We start from the raw sequence: 20,785 nt of genomic DNA on the forward strand, positions 1-20,785 counted from the left end.
GCACAGGATTCTTGGACTAGGTGGGCAAACATTCAGCACCATGGCCACACACGATGCTTGTGTGAACAGGGAGTTTCCCAACACCCAGTTGCCAAGGGGCTGAGATTTCTTTGAGAGTGGGATGGGGGTCAGTCACTGAGTGGGAGATCACGAGGCCAAAAGCCAGGGGCGTTCCTCCCTTCAGGATGTGGTTCTAGGCACACCGTGGTCATCTCGTGCCCCAACATGTGGGTACTCCTGGGCCCCTCGCTCCCTCCACACCGGCATTAGCCACGTTGTGGGCCTGACTCACGTGTCCATTGACGATGCCTGTGGCTTCCTCATGTGTTCTGTCTGTGGACTCGAGTGTGGAGCTCTGCAAAGAGAGTGTGTGGCAGCCCAGACCGGAGGCATCAGTGTCGTGCTTGGCTGTCCCCACAGAGAATAATTCCCCCCATGAGGCATTCTGTTACCCAGGTTGGGAAAGTAAGGGCCTCTGTACCCTTGTGCAGCCAGAGAGGTCTCCAGAAGACAAGAGGAGGTCCCCCAACACCCACTTGCCCAACCAGCTGTCCACAAAATAGGGTATGAACACGCAAGACACAGGAGGCTCCAACACGTGAATCGTGTTGCTGGGCAGCAAGAGCCCCTCTTCTTCTGCCACTGTCATGGTGAAGGGAGGGGCAAAGAAGACCCAGATGGGGTCACAGGTGATCCCCTGCCAGGACGGGACTGTTCCACTACCTGGGGCTGCCTCCTGGGCTGTTCTGTTCCCTGGGGTGGCCTTGCAGTAAGAGGCCACAGACACCCCGTGTGAGAGCGGAGCCAATGTCTCAAGCGCCGGAAAAGGCCAGAGCCTGGCAACGATTGGCAGCAACGAGAGAACATGGTCTTCTCCTGAACGTCTCCCATCAAGTGAGCCGCTAAGGACTGTTGCTATCAGAGTGTAAGTTCTATCACCAAGGAAGTGAGGTCACATCTTCAAAGTTCCATTCTGTGGAGCCTTTCCCTTAAGAAGATATGCCAAGGCCCCTCTGGGCTGCTGCCACAATATCATCCCCTTAACTGTACACAAGGAGACAAACACAGTGCCATTCCTCAGCTCCCTCAAGAGACTTGAATGTAGACAGCGCCCTAAGCCTGCGGACAGACAGACAGCTGGGTCCCAAACCTCCTTTTCGTATCATTTCCAAACACTCTAGCATGTTCCTTCGGGAAAACCCCTAAGAAACAAGCAAGGTATGGAGACCCATGAAAAGCCAAGGTTAGGGACCCAACAGACTCTAAACTGCATCTTGAGTCATGGATCCTGCCCCTTCGGGAGATGTTGAGGTCACAGCTTAAAGCGCATCTTCCCCGAATACGGGTTCAGTGTCTCTGGCTATGATAGCAGCCATGTCCAAGAACTCCAGGAGAAGGTGAGAGAGCTCACCTGAAAGCCATGCCCCCAAATTGGCATCAGATCTCCCATCTTCAGCATGCAGGGCCCCAGAAACAGGCCACCTTATCGATAGAGCAAAAGACCTCACAGAAAATCACTAGGGCTGGGGGATCAAATACTGGCTAGGAAGCTTCATTGTGACCACAGAGAGTGGCATCCATTTGAAAATAGGTCTGAGCTCATTCCAATTGTCCAGCCTCTTTAGAAGAGTGCAATACTAAGGATGCCTGAGGAAATAGACTCCTTCCAGGTCTGGTTTGCTTGGTGTTTTATGAAAGAATCTCAGAGGACATGGGTGAAATCATTTTCCTCGCTAGGGAGTCAAGTGAGGGACTTGGCATTAGACTTAGCTTGTAATCCCTAGAGTTTTGGGTGAGCTGCTTTCTTTTCCATGTCCTCCAAGCAATAGGAAGAGCCCTAGTCCTCCCTGCTTCAAGCGATAAGACTGGGGAATTAAGAAAGTCATGAACGAGGCCAGGAGTCATTTGGGTACATTTGTAAGATTTATTTATTTAATTTCAAGTCAGTGTTACAGGGAGGCAGAAGAAGACAGACAGAGATAGATAGGTAGGTAGGTACGTAGGTAGGTAGGTAGGTAGATAGATAGATAGATAATAGAGTTCTTCCATCCCTTGATTCAGTCCCTAGATGGCCGCAATGATTGGAGCTGTGCCGATGCAATTCCAGCAGCCAGGAGCCTGCTCTGGGTCTCCCAACCGGGTGCCAGAGCCCAAGCATTTGGGCCATCATCCACTGCTTTCCCTGGGCCCAGTAGAGAGCTGGATCAGGAGAGGAGCAGCCGGGACTCAGACCTGCACCCATACGGGATGCCAGCACTGCAGGAGGTGCCTTGACCTATGATGTCGCCATGCCATCCATTGCGCTTTCTGTTTTCAAAGAATTCCTATGTATTTGTTTGAAAGGCAGGGACACAGAGATTTTCCATCTGCTGGTTCAGTCCCCCAAAACTTAAGTCAAATAAAGTGCCTCAGACTCCATTTGGGTCAACAACCTGTGTGGCAGGAACCCAAGGATTTGAATCATCACTGACTGTCTTTCCAGGCTGTACGTCTTTCCCAGGCCATTAGCAGGGAGCTGGATAGGCAGTGGAGCAGCCGGGCCTCAAACTGGTGCCCATATGCGATGCCATTGATGCAGGCGGGCGCTTAACCTACTACACTACAGTGCCAGCCCCTCCTAATGACTTCTTATCTCTCATTTTCTTTTGTGCATCATCTACAGGTATCTACTGACACATTGCAATGGGAATCTATAAACTATTCACACCTATAAACATTTAGTTTAGACTTCCACTTCATCCACATAGAAGCAATGTAGTTCCAAATGACTTGCTACAAAATACACATGAGATCCGTATAGTCATTGCAAGTTCTGTGATTTTACTTTAAATTTCATTCCAAGTTGTAAAAGTGATTTCTATTCCATGGCGGTAGTGAAGATCCTGTATGTGTCTTTTCCTTTTCTCTTACCCTGGGGCGCTTTGCCACTTTTTGGTTGTTCTGTGTTGCTGCCATGTAGTGTCGATTTGCTTCCAGGAGAGGGCAATAGAGCTTCCCTGTCAGGCAGGTCTAATGCTGATGCTGTCCCTTAACTTGTCCATAAGAAGATGTCATTTTGGTTGGAAGTTTATTCCTTCAGTTATGTGAAGATAAGCTTTCACACGCTTCAGGCCTGTAAAGTTTCTTGTGAGAAACCTGATCGTCTTACCGAATTTGTAGATTCTCATGCATCGCTTTTGATAATTCTCTGGGGGAGGATTCAAGACCTAGAATTCTTGAGAAGGAAATCCTGGTCAACTCTGGTAGATGTTCTTCCACTGAAGTCACCAAAGTATCCCTTTCTACCAGTCATGCCTAGAGAGTGATTTTCTACACATCCTGTGCACCCCCAACTTGCGGTGTGCTCTAAAGGTACTGATGGCCTGCTGTGTGTTCAATACCACCTGCTGTACTTTGTTCCTACTTGCTGTGGGGACAGGACATGTCTGGTTCACAGTGGATACTGTGGGGTTTCAGCTGAAGGGGTTTTCGTGTGTTTCACTGGATCACCCTCCCTGTCTCCCTCCTCCCTGCCTGTCTCTCTGGCACTCTGCCTTTCAAACAGTAAAATAATTTGACCAGCCAATCTATAGCAGCAGAGAGGCCCTAGTTCACTGGTGGGTGCAGTCAGAAAAATTTTCCCAAAAGGCTGTATGCAAGTTTATTGAGAGCTTTAGTCCTGCCCACCACCGCCTCGGCCACCATCTAATAGTGAATCACATCACCTGCAAAGCAAGCTCGAAACCCAGTAGTAGCCAGTTTCCAGTCTCCCTTCCCCCAGCAATTGCAACTGCCAATTAGTTCTCGGTCTGTGAGTATGCTCTAGATGTTTCATAGAGCTAGCATTATAAACTATTCTCTGCTGTATCTGGATTCCCTCAACTTGCACCATGGTTTCAAGTTTTGCCTATGTGGTAGCCCGTATCAGTACTTGTATTCTACTTCATGCTGAATTCCATCATACGAGTAGACCATATTGTGTTTATTCATTCATCTACTGATGGACACTGGAGCTGTGGTTGTGTTTTGGCTAGTGTGAATCCTGTGAAGTCTTCTGGGTAAATATTTTTCAAACTTGTTTCCGGTTCTTTTAGATAGCTCGTTGAGAATGCAACAGCAGGTTCACGTTAATTTGAATAGCCTCGAGGTGGTTTGGAAGGGGTATCTATCTCATTGCAGACTTGATTTGTGATGGCCAATGACCAATAATAGTGTGTCCTTTCAATATAGCTCTTGTGCTGTTCGTCTTTGGAGAAATGTCTGTCCTTGCCCTTGGCCATTGTTGAAGTGAAGTTGTGGGTGAACATTGTGATGCTGTGCGTTAAGCCAGTTTTGGGAAAGTGACTTCTCTCCTTTTGCTTTGTAGCCAAATGAGAGATGTGCAGTTTTTATTTGCATTGCCCTGCACAGGAGAAAGGTGGCGCTCTTTCCATTGGAAGAAAAGCCACTTGTGTCCCTTTTCCTGTCAACTGTCCTTGTCCTTTGCCCATCTTTCTGTTGGAATGTTGGCCATTTCTCCCTCGTTTCCAAGAACAATGTGTACGTTAGGTTTTCCTAATTTGCTCTCATACAAAGGACTTAGCAGACATCGACTGGAATAAATCATCACTCTTGTGGTGGGCATCTGGTCCAGTGATTAAAGTACCACAAGGGGCATTCATATCCCCTTTTGGAGTCCTTGTTCCTCTGTGCTTCTGATAGAGAGCCTGCAGATGCACCTGTGAAACAGACTATGCCCCAACGGATGACAAAATGCCACACAATTCCAAGACCCAGATTGAAGTGCTGGCTCCTGGCTTTGGCTTAGTCCAGCCAGCCCTGGCTGTTGCAGGATTTGGGAAGTGAACCAGGGAATGGAAACTACTCTGTCTTTCCCTCGCTGTCACTCTACCTTTCTATACTAAATCAAGAAATATGAAATATGAACCCAGAAATCTTCCAAGTAAATCAGGAAAGATATTAAAAAATAAAAATACAATGAGGGTCATTAGGCTTTGGGTGAGTTTGTTTCCTTCTGTGTTCTAGAAAGAGGACCATCATCTTTAAATGATATCAGCATTTAGTCCACCTCTAAAGAACTGAGCAGACTGTGAATTTTGTCTATTTTAGAGTATTCACTGTAGAATAATGGTTGGCTTTGATGGATTCTTCGTTCAGTTTTCTTGAGATGTGGAAACACACACAACACACACACACACACACACACATTGACAGACACAAGCAAAGTAACGGAGAGAGAGAGAATCTCTATCCACTAATTCACTCTCCAAATACCCACAACGGTCGTGGCTGGGCCTTACTGAAACCGGGGATTGAGGTCCCTGTCAAACAGGCTCCATGTGGTGTTCAGCTGATTTGCTCTCTGGCCCTTCTGCCTTCAGCCTTGCACCATGTGACAATGCAATAGTAAGACCTTCATCAGACAAAGCATGCTGATGCCCTGATGTTGGACTTCCCAGGCGCTCTAGGTGTGAGAACTATAAATTTCTGGTCTTCACAGATTATCCAGTCTCAGGCATTGAGTGTTAGCAACACAAACACAGAAACCACATATGCCCCTATACTTGTGGAGTTAACTCCCAGAAGTGACAGTGCCAGTGCAAATGGCAGATCTACTGTAGAACTCTATTGCTAGATTCCCCTTTGATAGAGGTTGCATGGTTTCGCATGTTCATTACCACTCCTCGAGGAGTGTCTTCTTATTCCAATATATGCTGCCAAGTACTTGAATTGTAGCCAAATGAGAGATGTGCAGTTTCTATTTGCATTGCCCTGCACAGGAGAAAGGTGGCGCTCTTTCCATTGGAAGAAAAGCCACTTGTGTCCCTTTTCCTGTCAACTGTCCTTGTCCTTTGCCCATCTTTCTGTTGGAATGTTTGCCATTTCTCCCTCGTTTCCAAGAACAATGTGTACGTTAGGTTTCTTTCGTTTTGATATACTAGGCAGACCAACTACACTTTCCTAGTTGGTATTTGTTTTTCCTTTATCTTGGTTTGCCATGCATGAATTAAGGTTTGTGTGTGGCTGAATATAACAGCCTTTTCATTTATAACTAACGCATTTTGTTTCCGAGTTGGCAGGGCCTTTGCCACTCTTCCCAACTTAACATTATAAAGGAACAGAGACAGAGAGAGAGGAGAGGAGCTCCCAACTGCTAATTCACTTCCCAGTCCTGCAAGTGCCTTGAGATGTGCCAGACTGCAACTGGGAACTGGCAATTCCACCCAGGTCGCCCATGTGAATAGCGTGGAACTTGTTATAGGAACCATTGTTTCCCCAGAGGTATTTTAGTAAGAAACTGGAGTTAGGCTCCAGAGATGAGTATCAAAACCAGGTACTCTGATATGAGAAATGGGCATCGGAACTCACCATCAAAGCATCTAAGCCATTAGGCTAAATTCCTTCTCAACCCATGTTTCTTTTGTTAAGAGTATCCCTTGACTGTCACACCCTTACTTCCCACTCCACAAAAGCAAGCATCAGCCTTGGATTTGTTGGAAGCGCAGTGCACCCTCTACTACTAGACGAGACAGGAAAATAGACTACTAGATGTCCATAATTTCTTCCCAAGTGGGATCTTCTAGAGAAAAGACGGAAAGAGCGTTGCCCTGGGTGTACAGCAAAGAGCCCCTGTAGACACTGATTTTCTCTACACAGTGCACAGCCAGCCATGGAATCCTGGATTATTTTATTTCCAGTTTTTCCCAGACACCTTTTATGGAAGCTATACCAACTTGATGCATTTCCTAAACACGGCTTTCGGAACATAGTGATTCTCCCACCATACCTAACTTCACAGCAGCCCTCCCACCTCTCTTCCTCCTCTGTCTCCTTTAGGGGCATCTTCTCTGACAGGAGTAGAATTTACCTAGAACTTATTAACAAAACATGACGGGCTGAATACTATACGTATTTGGAAACTTTGGAATGGCATATACTTCTATGAAAAAGAGTGAGCATTTGGAGATGCATTTCACTGAACAATGATGTATTTCCTTTTTGATGTGTTTCTCTATTTGTTGACAAAGAGTAGCTGTACATATTGATGTGGTATAATGTAATATTGCCCTACATGCATACATTTAAATGATCATATTAGGTCATCCGCATCCACCGCTTCCCTATTCAAGGTTTCTTTGTAGTATGTACATTCAGAAGTCTTTCTTCTAGCTTTTGAGAAAAGACTGTATGTTTGGTGAAGTATTATTACCCTACTATGCACTAGAACACCGGCAGGCTTGTTTTTACAACAAACAAGAGATGAAAGTGCTTTTGAATTCAATGAAAGTAAGGCTTTCTGAGATTTGACTTACGTATGTCTATAGTATCTGTTGCGGTGGAGTGAGTTAACTTTGGAGAAGAACCCAAGGGCGGTGTGACTTTTGCGAGCATGAGACATTCTTCTAGCTTATAATCCATAGATGGTGTCATTCACGTGAAAGTGTGGTAGATCTTTGTGACCAAGTGGTACTGTTAACTCACATACCTCAACTCTTTGAGCAGAGAGGTCCTGCATGGGAAGTCAGTGCACAGTGACCCCTGCTGAGAATTTCAGAATTAGCACATCAGCGAACACCTGAGGATCTTGACCTGAGCTGCCTCAGCTGTGGAAGCCTGTGGAATCCACTGACTCCTTCCATATTTAGACAGGGCCACGGGGAAGAGGAAGTTCTTTTGTGCCTTCTGAATAAAGTGTATCCTTTGTGGATGACCACTTCTTTCTCTTGGGGTCTACCCACAGAAGTGCTTCATGGGGAACCCTGTGTGCCACAGTGTTTTGTCTTCCCATGCCTGACATGCTCTCATAGGTGTTTTAGCCACATCAGAATGTCTTCAGGGTTGATTCTGAGCCAGGGTGTTATTTGAGGTCATTGTCATTCTGGGAGGCTGCTATATGCAATACTTCCCATGTTGGAGCATTCAGTCTGTTTTGATTCTTTCTATTATTATTATTGTTATTATTATTGTTATTATATCTGTGCTCTATTTATTAATATCTAGTATCTATTTTTATAGAAAGCTTTTATTTACTAGATAAATTACATAAGTACAGCTTTCAGATTGTAGCTGTTCTTCCCACCTACCTGCCCTCCCACCCCCAAACCACCCCACCCCCTACTCCCTCTCACATCCCATTCTTCATGAAGATTCATTTTTAATTATCTTTATATAGAGACCAACTCTATACTCAGTAAAGATTTTCACAGCTTGCACCCACACTGACATGCAAAGTGGAAAGTAATGTTTGAAGGCTAGTGTTACCGTGAATTCTCATAGTACACCACGTTAAGGACAGAGGTCCTACAGGAGGAGCAAGTGCACAGTGACTTCTGTTGTTGATTTAACAATTGACACTCTTATTTATGATGTCAGTGATCAGCCGAGGCTCTTGTGACGAGCTGCTAAGGGTATGGATGCCTCTTGAGTTCACAAACTCTGCCCTTGTTTAGATAAGGCCATCCTTCAAGCGGAATTTCTCTCCAGCATTCAGAGAAAGAAGGTACCTCCTTCTTGGATGGCTCCTTCTTTCCCCTGGGATCTCACTCACGGAGAGCTTTCATTTCTACTATCAATTGATAATCTATCTCAGCCAGTTCTCCTTTTTTTTCTTGTTGTAACTTGGCCTTAACTCAAAGAATCTTAGGTTGTTCTTCAAACTTGAGGCAAGAGGATTGGACATAAGACATTGCTTTCAGTATTGTCAGAGTTTTGTATCTTTGTGATTGTGGCAAGTAGCATGCTTACAATTTCCTTTAGATAAATGACCACAGTGGCTGACATACTGATGTGTTTTCTTTTTTCATTGTCAGAAACTCTCACTTCGAAGAGTAACAGTGTGTTGACTGACGTAACTTGGAGTTCCAATGGAAGCGATGTGTCAAATGAAGTGAAGACACACTCTGAATCACATAGGGATAATGGACACGGTTCTAGAATGTAGAGGCTTTGGAACGGGGATATTTTGGGTCCAGAAGATGGGGCCAGTGATGGTAAGTTTCTAATGTTGTCAGAAAGTCAGGTTTTGTTCCATATTGGATTCATTATTGGGCAAAGAATTCATTCTCAAAGTTATTATAGGTTTTGATGTTTTTGTGAGGCTTAGCCTCTGTGCCAAGCCTTTCGAAATGCTTTCTGATGTAATGTTTCTTACAGTAACGACTAAGAGCTAGGACTGGTATTATTGGTAACAACTTGAGTTTGGATGTGTAAACTCTGTTGGGGTTCATTGTTAGATCCCCTTGAGTTCAAAGCCAGTTCTCTGAACTCCTACCGAATGCTACACCCACACTACTGCCTGGCTAACTTGTGGTTATTGGGCAAGACTAGAACAGTGCATGTGTGATGGGAGTGTAACTTTCACCAGTTTTGTTTGCTGTGAGTAGTTTGTGTTGCCTCATGGTTTAGACAGTTGAAAATAGGGTTTCTCAGTCTTGGCACTGTTATCGCTTGGGTCCAGATACCTCTGTCGTGAGGAGGAGGACGTTCCTGTGTGTTGCAGAAAGTTTTAGAGTTTCTCCAACGTCTCCCCAGTACATTACAGTGACAGCATCAGTCCCCGTGGACACTCCCAAAGAGGTCTTCTGAGGTGAGGCATCCCCTGAAGGACACACCCCAGTTGATAGACACAGACAAGAATTGTAGAAATCATGTACTTTTCCAAATCTTAAAAGAGATAGCTTAACTAGACTATTTAGACATCTTAATGCACTCAAAGTAAGCTGGGAACTTTTCATCCTCACCGTTCCTATTAGCGACTTACGCTTAATATGAACAAGTTAGGTTTGTAGAGACAGCCTCTCTAGAAGATGGCCAATATTCTTTTTTCTTTTGCACTTGGCTGAGTTATTTCCTTTGATATCTGCTGGGTCTTCTGAGCTGAAAATATCCTCCTTTTACAAGGACATTTGGGACTGAGGGCATTCCCTGTTTAGTGGTAAGGAAAATCACCTTAATGATGTGAAGTGAAAAAGATCATGGTTTGTACGAAAGGAGGTAAATACAACATGCACAGTAAGCTAGTTACTTGCACAGGCAATGGAGACTCGGCAAGGGTATCCAAGAGCTAACAAATGTGGTTAACTTTGATTGGGTGGGGTTAAGAGATGCGAGAAACCAAGTGACTAGAAAAGAGGCCAGGGATAACTTTTTCACTGTCTGAATGTAGTTTTAACCTTTATTCAGGAACAGGGCTATACTAACTACTGAGAATACAAATAGTTGTAAACCATTTAATGATTTGAAATGAAGTAAGTTGCAACTTGTGCCTTTTTAGGTGAATTGCATTTCCCTGACTGGGAGCTCGACAGGGACAGGGAAGGTGCTGGTGAATGTAACGAGCTTGAAGATGGCAAGGGTGCCGTGGGTCCCTCAGACTGTGCTTCTTGTGCAAGTCGGCAGTCTTTGACGAGTGATGACAGGCTCTCTGAGTTTGCCAAGGTAAGAATGGATCGTTTCAGAAACTCCTATTCTTTTATAACATATGTTCATCAAGGCCTTTTGGTGTTTCTCCCACCGTTCCTTCTCAGGGATCATCCTTTTCACTCTCAGAGCTTTCTTTTGAGCTCCACACCTTGGTCCTTAACTCACATGCTGGTGCTGTGCTTCTCAACATGGGGAAATATGGAGCTCTCTCCCCCCTGACTCTCCACTGCCAACTAGGCAATGAACTTTGGTTGTCCCTCCAGGGCCCTAGTACAGATATGTCAGGGTTTGCTTAGTTGAGAATGCAGCATTTACATCATTGTAATTCCATAAGGACTCTTGATCATCAAGACCAGTGCTAATTATCATGATGCTCTTGAACAATGAGTTGTGTTACTTGGATTTTTTAAAAAAACGTATTGGTGTGAAAGGCAGTGGGGCCCAGAGATTGTCCATCTGCTGGGTTCATTCCCTGAATGCTCGCAGCAGCCAAGGGCTGGGTCAGGCTGAATCCAGGAGCCTGAAACTGCATTTGGGTCTAGCACTCGTGTGCCAGGGCTCCAGGTACTTGAGGCTTCTCTGACCACCTCTCTGGGTGCACATGAGCAAGAAGGTGGAATCTGAATTGGAGCCAGGACTCAAACCCATGCCCTCTGCCCTGGGGTGTATGCATCCCCAAGTGGCATCTTGACCAATGCGTGAAACACCTGCTCCCCATATTGACCCTTTCTTAGGTCATTTTGCTGAACATTCATAGAATCCTCATATTTCTTCATTGTCTTACAGTCTCATAAACATTTCTATACTTAACAGACTTTCTCTCAGTTTCATTTTCTTGGTGAATGTTTCCCTACCACCTCCTAGTTGCTCCAATGTGGATTCAAGATGCTTTTCTCTTTGTGGATGTTGTCACCCTGGGGTTTCTGTTCCCCATCATTCTAGGAATGTGTTCACTTCTTTGCTGATGGTGCTCCTTGATCTTGCATTTCATGTTTTCCTCAGAGTTTTTTTTTTCCACGCTTGATTTTGTAAAAAGTTTTATGTATTTATTTATATTTATTTAGTTGACAGGTAGAGTTATCGACAGTGAGAGAGACAGAGACAGAGAGAAAGGTCTTCCTTCTGTTGGTTCACTCCCCAAATGGCCCCCATGGCCTGCGCTGTGCTGATCTGAAGCCAGGAGCCAGGTGCTTCTTCCAGGTCTCCCATGCGGGTGCAGGGCCCAAGCACTTGGGCCATTCTTCACTGCCCTCCCGGGCCACAGCAGAGAGCTGGACTGGAAGAGGGCAACCGGGACTAGAACCCAGCATACATATGGGAAGCTGGCACCGCAGGCAGAGGAATAACCAAGTGAGCTAGGGTGCAGGCCCCTCCACACTTGATTTTCTGGAGCACATCTTCTGGCAGGTTCTGAGCAATGGCATACAGAAGCGTTTTTGATGCTTGGCATCTCTAACTATGCTTTGATCTTACTGTCCTGTAATGTAGGATTGAAAACATGTATGTACTTTTAGGTTGGAAATGGTTTTTCCCAAGTTCTGAAGGCACTGATGCATTGTCTTTCAGCTCAAGGATTTTGTGAGTCAGGCTGAAGCTTCTCATTTTTGATCTTTGAAGGTTTTGGTGTTGCTAGTGGTTTTCAGCAGTTAATTGGGACGTGCTTTGGTATGTTTTTCTGCTTAGCGTTTGTCAAGTGTTTTGGATCTGTGGGGTTCTAGGTGTTGCCAGGACCACCCCCAGGTTTGCTCATCTGTAGGACACTGGAGATGTGGTGTAGAGGCATCTCAGGGCTATAGGGAAAGGAGAGGAAGCTGTGTCATCAATTCCCCATGCTCGTCTCCCAGTAGATTCACCTAACATGGACAAGCTATGGAAGTTGTGCTCTTCTTGGAGAGCTCTAGCTATTCAAAGGGCAGGTTTTGACTGGGGCTCCTACTCGGTGTTCTTTCTTCCTACCCTGTCCTAGAATCCCAGGCTTCCAGAAGGCAAATCCATATCAGTATAAACTGTACATTTTTGCAGTTTCGGCATACATTGTCAAACGTTTGTTTATTTGTCTAAACAGGAACATGAGATATCTTTCCCATGATCATGGCATATATTTAGAGCACCTGTGGTTTCTGTAGTAGTGTTTTACCATGACCACTAGACTGATCTTTGGTTTTCTTGGCTCAAGTTACTCCTTTAGTACATTATTTGTGTTTCAATTATTTTCAAGATATATTTATTAAAGGCAGAGTGACAGGGAGGCTGGGAGAGTGAGAGAGCGACCTCCAATCTGCAGGTTCCCTCTGCAAATGGCTGCAATGGCTGGGAGTGAGCCGATCAAAAGCCAGGAGCCAGTTGATTATGCCTTGTCTCTTACAAGTGTGCAGGGGCCAAACCATTTGTGCCAAACCCTACTGCTTTCCCAGGCCATAGCAGAGTACTGGATCAGAAGAGGAGCAGCCGGGCCTCGAACAGGCGGCCCCATGGGATGTCGGCACTGTAGGCATCACCTTTCCCTGCTATGCCACAGTGGCAGCCCCTGTGCTTTCATGTTTGAAAGAATTCTGACTCATTGGTTGGAAGGCAGAGACACAGAGATGTTCCAGCTGCTGGTTCGGTCCCCAAATACTTGAGTCAAGTACAGTGTCTCCAACGCAGCATGTGTCTCCAACCTGCGGGGCAGGGACCCAGGTGTTTGAAATATCACTTCCTGTCTCCCAGGCTGCATGTCTCTCCCTGGCCATTAGCAGGGAGCTGGGTAGGAAGCAGAGCAGCTGGGACTCAAACGGGCACCCATGTGGGATGCCTTTGCTGCAGGTGGATACTTCACCTGAATACATACAAATCTCTGTGTATATATATGTATACATCGATGAAATTTTTGTCAGTGTTGGCTTCCCAAGATTGTGCACTTTTATTATGTGCATTTCCCACTGAATCTCACAGGGAATTCTCTCTAGTGACTAGGGCTGAGTTGTGTTCTTGGGACATTTTGCTGGTCACTGGTGACACACATCATTTGGAAAACACTGTATAGAGGGGACCACCATCTGAGCCTAAAGGGCCCTAAGCAGCAAACTCCCAAAGCTCGTGGGAGCAAGTGTAGAAGCAGTGAGAGCGTTGTTCTCGCCAGATACCGATGGATGTATGAATTGCGCTTCAGAACAGACCCTGAGGGACTCTCTCCACGAGACAGCATGGGGCTCCATGTAGGAGCCTCAGAACTGAAAGAGCACTCATGGTGTGGCATCCTTGCATGGGGAGACACACCCCTCTCGAATCTGCATGAATGTCTTTGTCTGTGGATCTAGAGAATGGTCTCTAATTAGCAGGGCAGGGAAGGGATAAAGAGGAAGAAGGACACTCATGGTCTACCATGTATACTACTTTAATGAAAGGCCTAACCAACTGGTACTAATCATGGTGAACTATATACATAGGAAAATCTAGGAGGAATCCGTGAAATTGGTGATGATGTGACCACCCATCTGAGAGAGGGAGGCCAGTCTCCCAGGCACTGGGTTGTTGCTTGGTCGGCGGGGAACGGAGCGAGTGTCACGGTGCAGTCCCCGAGCCCACAGATGAACTCTGCAGCCCCCACTCTCTGCCTGCATGGGGGACTCAGTCATGCTGATGTTCTCCAAGGCCTGATGTTCTTGGCCTTGAGGATGAGGTGGACATTCTAGCAGAGGGGCTGGAGTAGGCAGGACAGGTTGTAGCTGCAGGACACAGAAGCAGCCATGAGTGCACTCTTGCTCATCTCAGGCTCCCTCCAGGGCCCGCCCTGCAGCCGCAGTCCTGGAGCCCCGCACTGCCCATGGGTAAGGCCCTCTGCTGACCAAGGAGCCATGGGTAGCCCTCTCCTCAGTGCACAACAGGAGAACCTTCCCCATCTGCCACCCTGGACATCCCGCAATCCCTGCCCAGCACTCACCTCTTAGTGTCACTGAGCCTCTCCATGGATTGGAACCACAGTGCAAACTCTGCGTCGCGCAGCAAAGTATATTGACCGGCTGCCACCTGGAGCCGCTGCATTTCTTGGAGAACTTTTATCTCCTGGGGCAAGAGGGGCAGAGAGGATGCTGACAGGCCTGCACTGGGACTGCTGGAGGGGCAGACTGTGGCAGGGGCAGGGGGCTGGCCTCTGGGTCTTTTAGCTAGAGAAGCCTTCCCTGGCCATCCCTTCCAGGCTCCAAGCTGTCTTCTGAGTAGCATACACACAGCCCCTCGCCCAGGAAGGAAGTTCTCCTGGATTCCAGTCCCTTAGCCACAGCCTCCCTAGGGATGCTCTCCTCCTTCTGTGTGTATCCATCCCAGTGGAGAGAGCAGACAGACACGCATGGGCTGGAGCCTGGGCTTTCTGCCCAGGGCATCTCTGACCCCTCCATCCCCTCTGTGCCTGGAAGATAGGGCAGAGCTGCTCACCTTTGTCATTTTCAGCATGTTGTTTTTTCCCTGGAAGGCAGAGTCCATCAGAACAGCCCCTGGCCTGTGACTAGCCCCTGGCCCTCCCCTCTGGGTAAGAGGAAGGAAAAGAAGGTGTCCCTGGGACAGGCTGTTAGCTCTGCAGAAGGGGACATGGTGGCTGAGGCTCAGGGAACTGCTGTCCCCACCATGTCTGATGGCAGGCAGGGAAAGTGAGGCCTGGGAATGGATGGGTGGACTGAGGCATGTGGGTGCTGCCTGACCTCACAGGGGCCCAATTTCTCTCCTTCCCTTGGGTGCCACCCAACTCAGAGGCTGAGCAGGCTCAGCCAAGACCTTGTGCAGCTTTGCAGTCAGGGACGCTGGCTATGCAGCTTCAACCCTTGGGGGACAGGGATGGGCACCTGGTTGCAGGCTCCCGCACTCAGAGGGGATATGCAGGTGAGCCCACCTCCCTGGGACAGCTTGTGAGGCCTCCGGAGACATGGGCAGCAAGGAGCTGGGGGCTGAGAGCTCAGCCCAGGACCCTCCCCCCAAGCCTCAGGGTCCTGGAGCCTGCCCCACCCATGGCAAGTTCACTCACATCTACGAAGTCCTTCATGGCGATGTCCAGCCTATCCAGATACATGATGAAAGTGCCAAGGAAGGGGACGGCTCCCTGTGCCATGAGGTGGTGGTGGTGGTGAGCAGCTGTTCTCAGGTGCCACCAAGGCCCGGCCCCTGAGATGCACTCCACTCCAGCTCCTGGAGCCCTGGCCACATTCCCCATTGGGAAGCTCCCCGCCCCTAAAGTGCCTTTCCCAATTCTCCCTGCATCCAGCCAACTGCCTCTAGAATCGGACAACCCTGGGAGCCCTGATGGCATGATAACAAGTCAGCTTGTGGGGTGCCAGCCCCAGCTCAGGCCCAAGTCTGCTGGGAGCCCTTCAGCTCAGGCCCTCAGCTCTGGTCTCTCAACTGGGGTCTCTCAGCTACTGTGGTGATGGGCGTGGGCAAACAAGGGAGGCAGAAGGCCCTGCTCCCTTGACATGGGCCCCCAGTGGGAGACAGGAGCCCCTGCCCCCCCCTCCCCAGGCACACTTGCCTTCTTCTGCAGCCGCTGCCGCATCTGTGTTCTCTGGGGGTTCTGCTCCCGGGCGGGCAACCTGCAGATCGCCATCTGCCAGGGTCAGGGTCACGTTCAGGGAGATAGTCCTTTCCTGACCGGCCCACATTTGTGCAAACCACCTTGAGCCCTGCATGTCTGGCTCACTTCCATTGGTATAATGCCCACCCTGCACTCCCCTCCTCCCACAACGTGCTCTGTATGGATTCATGCAGCTCCCACTGGGAAGGTGGCTTTGGGGGATTGACCACGCCTCCCTGTGCCTGCTCCTCAGCTGGAGAGGGTGCTGGCCTCCCCTCCCACCTCAGGTCCCCCTTGCGCTAAGGATCCTTTGACTGACCTGTGCCTCAGCGTGTCCCTGAGAGGAAGCCAGGCCCAGCACCCCATACCCTGCCTCCCTGGATGCACATGAGGCTCCCTGTGCAGACTGAGAGACAGGCTCATGTTGCTTGCTTCTCTCCTCGAGAAGACAGAAGTTCTGCTCCCAGGGCAGCCAGTAAGACCCAATGCTTGGCATCCCACTCGACTGCTCAGCCCCTGGCATTCCCAAGCTGTGCAATGTGTGGGGCAGGCTTGGCAGCCCTCCCCATGGAAGGCTGCAACAGAGAACCCTGTAGCAGGCCTGGTTTCCAAAGGACCTCTAGGGCCCCAGCACAGATGGAAGGAAGCCCTTGCTGCCGCATCCACCTCACAGCCTGGGGGAAGCAGGAACAGCATGGGAGCCAGAGACCTGTGGGTGCTCACAGCCCCCTCTGAGAGCCAAGCTGCTCTTGCTGCAGCCCATTCCCATTGCCCTCTGAGCCCGACTGCATCCCACGACCTGTGAACACAGCCCTCTCTTGGCCTGTTGTCCTAGCAGGCACACCCCAGGTTTTCTTTTCAAGCACACTTTCAGTGACACCAAAAACTCCCCTCTGCCCTGATGCCCTTACAGCCACACCCCTTCCCCTCCTGCCAAGCCCTCACCCCTGTCCCTGAGCCCCCACTTTACCTTCATGGGCACATCTCTGTTGACTTTTTTGTCCTGTGTGCAAAGACGCTGAAATTTCCTGGCACTTTTTCTGTTGTGAGGGGAAAACCAGGAGATATTTGGATGGAATGGTGAGGTGGTGGATCAAACCCCTTTGGTTTAAGAACAAAGATCAGAGGATCCACCCTGCCTGGTAGTATCTTCTGTTTTGATTGTGTGTGTGTGTGTGTGTGTGTGTGAGTGTTTACAGAGTTGGAGTGCCCAGGCAGGTCCAGTGCTGCGTGGTGCACAGGCACAAGTTTGGAAGCCACATGTGCCTGACTAATGGAAATGTCATCCTGAGGCAGAAACCCAGTCCTCATGTCCCAGGGCCGCTGAAAGATGGTGCTCCCCACCCCTGCCCCCGGCAGTCCACGCCTCTCCCTGTGTCCCAGGATACCAGCCTCTGTGAGTCTTGGAGGATTAGTGCTTAGGCCCGAGGGTAGTCCCGGGTCCACCAGGTGCTTTGAGGGATGCACACCCACCTGGAGACTTCTCCCCACGTTGTTTTCAGCTGGCGTACCGGGTGGCTGTGCAGAGCGCAGAGGATGGTGTGGACCGAGCAGTAGTTCCGGAGAGCCAGGCACTCCTAGGGCAGGGAGCGGATGAATGGCAGGTAGGTGGCTTGGAGCCCCACCTGAGCCAGGCTCAGCCAGCTGTGCTGACATCCCCCTCATGCATCAGAGAGTTGGCCAGGGAGCCAGAGCAGGTCAGTGATGGGACCCCCTTGAGCCACGCTCACATGGGCTAGATTGGTTTCAACCCATGTCAGGGGCCTAGGCGGGAAGTGAGCATGTAGTTCTGGGACAAGTGAGTGAGATCAGGCCACCTCGTGGATCCCAAGAGCCCAGGGATTGGGCAGGATCTGTGACCACAGACTGTACACCTGAGAGCTGAGGAAGCAAAGTGGCACGTCCCTGCCGTGCAGAGAGGGAGCCCCTGGGACAGCCTCAGCTTACCTTGGCCACCTTGATCCAGTGTTCCACCACGCGGGCCCTGTCCTCTGCCTTCATGCTGGGGTCCCCCAAGCACGTGGTAGTAACACAATGGGCCACGTGGTGGTAGTGGATGATGACAGCGAGAACAGTAGGGGGCAGCTGCGCATTGACCTCCTTGTTCTGCTGGATCCGGATGGAGCTGTGGCACTGATAGGGGACCACATTCTGGAAGAGCTCCTGGGGGCAAGAGGGTATCCCATGGGCACAGCCAGCCTAGCTCGAATGCAGTGAAGCCCAGCCACCCCGGCAAGTGACAGTGCTCGAAGCTGCAGCTCAGGTAGTTTGGCATGCAGCTCCCCAACATGGGAGCAGCTGGGCTATGTGTTCTGCCACTGAGGTCGCCTCGCTCCTGCCAGCCCAGATCCCAACCCTCCCAAGCCTTGAGGAAAGAGACAGAGGTGTGTGCTCCCAGGCATCCCGCCCAGTATCTCATCCTTCTGCTCTTGGCATCTGCCCTGGAGTCCTTGTCCCTGTGCCAGTGCTGCTCCCTGTGACAACTCCAACAAGGTGCTTGCTGTTTGGGATATGTGTGCTAGGACCCAGGACATCTGTGGCATCGCAGGCAGATGGGAAGGCAGTGGGTGGACCTGGATGCCCTCCACCTAGGCCCGTCCAGTACCCTGTGGGTCAGATCCAGCCCTACTTTCTGCCAGGCCCATGTCAGTTGATCTGCAGAGTCACTGTGCAGCTGGTGTGGTTTGGGTGCCCTCTCTGCCAGCCATGGGAGAAAGGCAGCCTTGGGAGTGAAGACATTGGTCCAGTCACATAGGTGGTGGGACCTGAAGCCTGAACTGCAGCCAGGCCACTGGATTCTGGTCGGGGCAGCTGTGGGGAGGCTGGTGCCAAAGGGGTGTTCGGGCCTGGCCCTGCCGAGACAAGCCCGCTGCTCACCGCGTCCATCAGTGTGAACTGTTCCGCCAGCAGCTTGGCGGGGAATGTGGTGATGCTAGCCATCTTGCGAGGCTGGTTGTTTGCAGGTCCCGGACATGCGCAGGAGACTTTGGTAGTTGTCTTTGGTGCTGATTCTGTGCATGGTGGCAGCCTCAGTTTTGAAATGGATCCTGTCTCCAGAAGAGGTTCTAGCTCTGTGAGCAGTGGGGAATCTGGCTCTAAAGCCAGTGTTTGGCATGACTGCAGCCTGGCAAATAGAGCAGGAGCTGGGAGAAGAGAAAGGGTCAGCAACATCAAGCACTTTCCAATGGCCTCTCCAAAGCCAGGCGCGATCCCATTGCCTCTAAAGGGGCTCTAGCCCCAAAGCCCACCGAGAGAATCTCGCGGAGTGCAGTGCATCTTACCGACTGCTTCTGCCTGTGTGGGACTTGGGTAGGCCATCCTGACACGCAGAAAGCACGCATGGGTCTGCAGGTCTCCTCTGGGCAAGCGGACCTGCTTGGATCCGACCTTCATCTTTAGAAGCGGGAGATCCGTGCGATCGCAGAATTCGGCCTTGTACTTGGCTTTGCAGCTTTGCAAACAGGAAGCCATGTTCCTGGGGAAGGAGAGTGGGCAGCAGAGTCAGACTTGACCTTACCCTGCTTGCTGCCCTTCCAGGACTCCCTGTGTGGGGTGGGGCACGGAGCCTGCCGGTGAACTCTAGCTTCTTAAAGACAATGCCGTGCTTTGCTGTTTTCCAAGGCGATTTCTTGACTGTGAATCCCAAGAGTTACAGAGAGAGAGGGAGAGACACACACCGGGGCAGAGGTCTTGCATCCACTGCTTGACTCCCCGGATGGGCAGTGGACAGCACTGCGCCAGGCTCATGCGGGGAGTGAGGAGCTCCATCCAGGTCTCCCACATGGGTGGCAGAGGTCCAAATGCTTGGACCATGTTCCCCTGGTTTTCCCAGACCCCGAGCAGGGTGCTGAATCTGGACTGCAACAACAGGGACACCAACCAACACCCACAAGGGATTCTGGCATTGCCGGCAGTAGCTTTCCTTTGGATGGCTTCCTTCTCATGTTCCTTTCAGTGCCTTCCCATTCATTCCCATGGTTTTCTCAGGTGGAGGCCCCTAGGCTCTGGCTCTGAGCAGACTTGGGAGTAGGTTGCTCCTGGGATGGTGGGTTGGGTTGGGTGGTCAGGGAGGGTAGGCAAAGCTGGAAGCAACTGCCCTGGGCATGGCTATGTGGGTGTTGTCTGTGAGCCCCAACATGCCCGCTCCTCTGCAGAACGTGTCTGCTCCTATCCATAGCACTGCTCTTCAGCACTTCCTTTGCATGTGCTGGGGCCAGAAGTTGGAGTTGCACCTACTGTCTGCCTCTGCCTTGCCTCAGCCCTCATTTTCCTGCCACTCTTTCGAGTGACAGAAGGCCGCATCTGCACCCCAATCTCCCTGCATCTTAGTGTGACATGGGGTTCTCCTTGTGATCAGAGTAGGGGACGTTGCAGCTACTCCCAGAGGAGGTCAGCAAGCCTCAGCTCTGCCGCTGCAGGACAGGACTTGTATAGGATCTTGGCTGTGAGGGTCTGATTCCCCACAACTGTGAGGCCCTTGAATGCTTTGTTCACTGGATTTGTGGCAAGTGTCTGGAAAAGTGCACAAGGGAAGGGCTTCCCATATATGTGTAGAGTGAATGATTCGTTGCAGACCTGCCAGGTCGATGAGGGGTCTGGGCAACTGCTACCAACCCTGAGGGCAGCTGTTCTGTGCATATATCGAGGACAGGAGCAGCTGGAACAAGTAGGAAATGTGGCCGGTATGAAGGCATAGCAGCTTCCAATGCCCCTGCCCACATGTGATGCTGGCAAGCCATATCAGGGTTGGCCAGTTCAAGTCTTGGCTGTTGTCCTTGGTGTCCAGCTCCCTGCTAATGAGCCTGGGGAAGTGCCAGATGATGGCCTAAGTAGTTGGACCCCTGG

Source organism: Oryctolagus cuniculus, chromosome 6, assembly GCF_051225735.1.
Source record: "Oryctolagus cuniculus isolate XC-2025 breed Fujian yellow rabbit chromosome 6, ASM5122573v1, whole genome shotgun sequence".
NCBI lineage: Eukaryota > Metazoa > Chordata > Mammalia > Lagomorpha > Leporidae > Oryctolagus > Oryctolagus cuniculus.